At 35.1% G+C, this 6,000-nt stretch overlaps 1 protein-coding gene across 1 annotated transcript in view; it reads right to left on the reverse strand.

The window, feature by feature from the left end:
* CDH18 (cadherin 18) overlaps positions 1–5,338 on the reverse strand; it is a 574,093-nt gene extending 568,755 nt beyond the window's left edge. Inside the window, exon 1 of the mRNA XM_032415422.1 lies at positions 5,318–5,338. The gene's annotated coding sequence lies outside the window, so the exon portion shown is untranslated. The remainder of the gene's footprint in view (positions 1–5,317) is intronic.
* Between the last annotated feature and the right edge of the window lie 662 nt (positions 5,339–6,000).

Here is a 6,000-nt window from a genome sequence, read left to right on the forward strand (position 1 = left end):
TCCTATGTCATCAACTGTAATATTGATTTTTCGATAGTGTATTTAGTCATACAGATAATTTTAATGTTTAAACATTTTTTTCTTTTTCTTGAGGAGATCCAGGTTCTCTGGTGTTAATTTTTTGAGATTAATCCACTCGATTATACTCAAACCGTTTCTCCTACATTTTCTTGCAATTTTTAATTTTCGTATGTATGTCTTCAAATTTCTAGGTCAAAAGTCCTTTCCCAGCTCCCAAACACAATCCATAATTTTCTCACTGTCAAAAAAATGATTACAACATACCATACAATTATGTATGTTGTAATCCATTTGTGCATGCTCTATTGTTTCACTGCTTTATGCTCTTTGCCAATATAGTACTGATTTCACTAAGATAAAATTTATAGTATGTTCCAATGACTAATGAAACAATATTCTGGATAGTCACTTCTTTTTGAGGTTTTCTTGGTTGTTTTTTTTTTTTTTTTTTGATTCTAGAAAATTTTTTTTTTTTTTTTATTTGAGAGAGAGAGAATGAGAGACAGAGAGCATGAGAGGGAGGAGGGTCAGAGGGAGAAGCAGACTCCCCGCCGAGCAGGGAGCCCGATGCGGGACTCGATCCGGGGACTCCAGGATCATGACCTGAGCCGAAGGCAGCCGCTTAACCAACTGAGCCACCCAGGCGCCCTTCTTGGTTGTTTTTAAATACCTATTCCTTAACACATATTTTAGATTTTATCTAGAGACAAAAATTTATTTGAATTTATTGAAAATGTAGTTTCTGTATTAAATTTTTGATAAACAGAATTCTATGATAATAGGAACTGCATTTTTTGATATTTTAAGGTCACTTTTCCCTTATGCTGACCTAGTGTTCTCTCTTTTCCATTACATCATATAATTTATTTAAGTGGGTTCTAGGCTGACTTCTTAACTACTAATTCTATTTTATTTCTGCCTTAATGGAAATGGGATATATTTCCCAATTTCATTTGTAAGTTAGAATAGAGATAAAAAATTGTTTTATATGGCTTATTCGTTTGATTTTTCTATACTTCTAAAATATTTTATTGGATATCAATGATAACACCTTACCTTCATGAAAAAATTATCACCTCTTATTTTCAAATTTTACAGTTAACCACTTTATTATTCCAATCAGTAAAACCTCGAAGACTGTCCTACATAATAATAAGACTGACAGATAGTTTCTTGTACACTTGGTTTTAATTGTATGATTTTAGCACTCAGGGTCATTTCATTGAGGGGAAAATACAGGGCATTTACAGCTCAACAAGAGGTTCTTGTTATAGTTGGCCACAAATACCAACATAGAATTTAGAAAAATACTGAAATTGTTCATCACAAATATTAAGTTTGGCCAACAATTTTATCTTTTTCAATTCTAAAATTTCATCATATATTCACTTGTCTCTTCCCAAATCAGATAGTAACCTAACTTTGGAATGCTAGAGAGATTACTTCAGGGATACCAGGGCAACAGTATATATATTTTATAGATAAAACTAAATTTCATCAAATATTTAGAGTGAAACATAAAATGCAATCAACACTTAAATACTTGGAAAGATGTTAATATTTTGCTAAAATTTTCAGTTTTTATCCAGATGTCTGGCAGCACATAAGGAAAACAAGACACTCTGAATAAACATAATCTCATTTATTCCAAAATGCCATTTTTCCACTGATTTCCAATTTTCTTTTTAAGGGAGAACATAATCGCACGTTGGATGATTGTAGAGATTAACAATCCTGGCTTCTAAGGACAGACTATTATAGTGCATTCACTAGTCATTTCAATGCTCATGCCACTTTTTTTTTTTTTTTTTTAATATTCTATTTATTTATTTGAGAGAGAGAGAGCACATAGGTAGAGAGAGAGAGAGAATTTCAAGCAGACTCCACACTGAGCACAGAGCCTGGTGCTGGGCTCCATGTCATTACCCTGAGATCATGACCTGCACTGAAATCAAGAGTCTGACACTTAACAGACTGAGCCACCCAGGTGCCCCATCAATGTCTACGCCATTTAAACAAAGACTGAATTAGGGGACAGTGAAAGTTTCAGCAGTTTTGTGCTTGTTGCTGTCGTCATTTTGATATGACCCAAAATAAAGACAAGATATACTGATGGCTTGTTGATTCCTGATAAGGAAGTATTCTTTTAAAATTAAATATTAAGTTATTTTCAGGAAGAAATTACTATCACCTATTTTTATTTTTCTATTAACGTAGATCATATACCTATCTACTTGGAAGTATTAATAGCCTTATTTAACAAGTTTTTTCTAATGTCAGAGAAAATTATGACCTATAGATGACATCTAATTTTGTTCTGTAGTTTCCTTTTTTTTTTTTAAAGATTTTATTTATTTATTTGACAGAGAGAGACACAGCGAGAGAGGGAACACAAGCAGGGGGAGTGGGAGAGGGAGAAGCAGGCTTCCCGCGGAGCAGGGAGCCCGATGCGGGGCTCGATCCCAGGACCCCGGGATCACGACCTGAGCTGAAGGCAGACGCTTAACGACTGAGCCACCCAGGTGCCCCTGTTCTGTAGTTTCTAATGGAAGCAATTATTACTACATATCAAGGAACAGACAAGTCTTCGTAAACAGAAGGGAATACTTTGAATGTATCTATTAGACTCATTTTTCTTAATTTTGTGGTAAAATACATTTTCTACCACTGATTTCTGATTATCATTTTTAGTTTTGGGAAGAAATGGTAGCTCTATTTTCTTTTTTTTTAGTCTCAAGTGTTTATTTAAATTCCAGTTATTTAACATACAGTGTAATATTAGTATATTAGTTTCAGGTGTACAGTTTAGTGATTCATCACTTACAAGACACCTAGTGCTCATAGATCTATTTCTTAACAAATATCCACCCCCACACTCTGCAAAAAAGAGAATTTTATTAAATATATAATGCAAACATGGGGAAGGGAAAATACTCCTTGGGTAGTATGAGTGGGATATAATTTTGAAACTTTTGTTTGTTAGTGTAACTGGGGGAACTTAGCATATCTGACTCTAGAGTTCTTCTATTTCCCTTGCTGCTGTAAACTATAGCTTAGAAACTTCTGCTTAGCCCTGCACACAAAGTCATGTTAATCATTGAAGGAATTTTGCTTATGGTCAAGATTTGTGAAAACGACTCTTCACCCAGAACTACCCCCCCCCAAGAGATAATTACCTACAGAAATAACAATGCTATGTTTAAGACTTACTGGAATGACAGGACCAGATTTTTGTACACAGATCAACTGACCAAGGACAGAAAGTTTCATAACTTTCCTTGGACCTTTGCAAGTACCTGAATAGCTATAGACATCAGTCACCTCCTGATTCCAATCTCCTCCTTCTTCTCCCTCTTTCTAACATAAGAGAGGCTCAAATTTTATGCTGAGTTAAGATAGTTCTTTAGGACAATAGTCGGCCATCCCTTTGGTTTGCTGGCTTTCCTTACCTCAACATCTTTCTTCTTATTGGTTTGTTGCATGATGGAAAGAACAAGCTTACACTCAGTTACTTTGTATCCTTTGGTTTAGTATACTAAGTTTTTATTTTAAGAATTGTTGTTTTCCCTGAGACAGTGTTTCAGAGTTTTTGGTCAAAGAGAAACCTACACTGAGTTCCAATTATTACAAAGCTGTCACTAACACTTTAGGTTCAATTAAGGCCAGTTGTAAAACGTTCTTAATTTCCTTTTCTTGCACATACATACAAAAGATTTTACTTCTGGAAGTTGATTATTTGTCATCATTGTACATACTGATTTCAGTAAAAACCATTTCTTCATGTAACATGATGAGTTTTATTTAGGTGTTTATGTCAGAATGCAGTTTCATAGCATCTAAAATTTACCCCAGGTTCCATACATCCGGGTTCCATTTTCTGATCTTTTCTCCCCAGTTGCTATTTACTCCCTAGCTTTTTTTAACATCCTAATGTGCTTCATGATCCCCTACCCCGCTCATACCACCAATGATATTTAAAAGAAAAAAAAAAGTGTGGTTATCTGTTTTTTACCTGTTAGTATAGATTTCACTTTATACTTTAATACACATAGAAACAATTATAATTCTAGTTGAGTACATATATTATAATCATGTAATTATGACTTATTATGTAAATCTGAGAATTTTTTCTGCCCATGATACAATTGGTGTCATTAAAGAATAACATTCCAGCCTGCTGGAACCAATAGAATTGTTGCCAGGGTGATTCAGGAAGAATTCATAGACAATTATTTTGTATAATGTAAAAAACACTCTCCTTTAGTAAATTCCATTGTAGTTTATAAGCCTTCCACAGCATCAACAGATTAAAACTTTAAAAAGGAATAAGTTTACAGGTACATTCAGGTTTATCTGCCACAGGCCAGCTTGAAAAAAATATAAGAGATGCTGCTAATTTCCGCTATTGCTAACATCCTCAGAGCATCAAGCTAGGAACATCATTAACTGAAACCATGGAAATACAGGCAATGATGACGATCATAAGTGTGGAATTAAATCATTGAAAACAGACTCAGAAGTTTCCAGTTTGTATGTCAGTGACCAAACAGACTAAACCTCAGAGCTAGCTCCAGTTCAAACTAATGACCGATGAAGGCAACAGACAATGAGCTAAGATGATGAAGAGCTAGATTACAACAAAACAGCTGAACCTCCATTTTGTATTGCCATCAATTTCTTAAATGTAAGGAATTAGAAGTTATTAAAATCAAAAGCCGACACCAGACTTGAAAGTTCCCTGAGCATACAAAATCAGCTTAATCATACATGCAAAGCTTAATTTAGCTTATTTTGCAAGACTGACTTGGCCTGGGTCATTTCTTGCTTATGCCTCTGGAAATCATGAGCAAAACTTAAACTGGTTCCCAAAACTGATATGAAGTAACCACTGACCAATTTTCTATCGCTTAAGAAATTTCTGATATTATAACCAATCACTGTGAAGAATAAACAGTCACTGCTTTCTTACTATGTAAGTTGCTTTATAATAATGTGCCCTAGAATCTCATTCCATGTTTTGGTTCAGTGAACGGTCTTTTTGGTGTGTGCACAACATACTTTTACTAAGTACTACTTCAATGATTCATCGGTTTTATGCTTGTTAATTTCACCACTTTTAACAAAGTAAAACATAAGAACTGTGTTGAGACTGTATTCAGGCATTATCTGTCATGTGCGTATAGTATTCATAATTGAGCTGGATGTGAGATTTGTACTTGTGTCAGGACTTTAAGACATTTAATATGTGTTCTGTTTCCCCCTTAAAGTCTCCTGACTGTGAGTCCCACAGCCTTACCTTCTTCCTGGTGTTGAAGAGGCTTCCCAGCCAAGATCAGCAGATGCCTTCAGCAGAGATTATGGTACCATCACCCACTGGAGTTGAGCAGGAAGAAACATAGTGTCTTCCATGGGTTGAATGAAGAGTTGTTGAGCGGAGGGCCTGGGGACCAGAAGTTCCACAAGTTAGAACTTACTTCAGACTCACGCAGAAACAGGACTAACTACCTGAGGTTTGGGTTGGCAGCGGCTGGATTTAATTCAGCTTGAGACTGCCTTTCCCATTTCTCCTGATCAACCACTTAATTGCATTCACCTTTGACTCTCTGCAGACACTGATTTGTGGATGTTCAGAAACTAGTAAAACCAGAAGTAGAATCAGGAGGTATAGAAGGAGGGGCCCTTAAAAGGGCAGTGAAAATGGGATAGGTTTGGGAAAAAACACAGGGGTCAAAATTCTTTAAGTTAGCTGGATGAAGAGATTATGAATCATCTTGGCTAGAATAAGAAGAAAGATGAAATATTTCTATGAAGGGTATTAGTTCATTGGCTCATAATTAGTAAGTTTTTTTTTTTTTTTTGACTTTATAGTGTTCTGGAATAAAACACATAAACACAAAAGCATAAAATCCAGTATGGGTCTAAAAACTGTCTCAATCAGATTGTTACAAAGTAGTATTTTCAGCCAAAAATCCTAATGCC

The sequence above is a fragment of the Phoca vitulina genome, unplaced genomic scaffold (genome assembly GCF_004348235.1).
Source record: "Phoca vitulina isolate PV1807 unplaced genomic scaffold, GSC_HSeal_1.0 scaffold17, whole genome shotgun sequence".
Classification (NCBI taxonomy): Eukaryota; Metazoa; Chordata; class Mammalia; order Carnivora; family Phocidae; genus Phoca; species Phoca vitulina.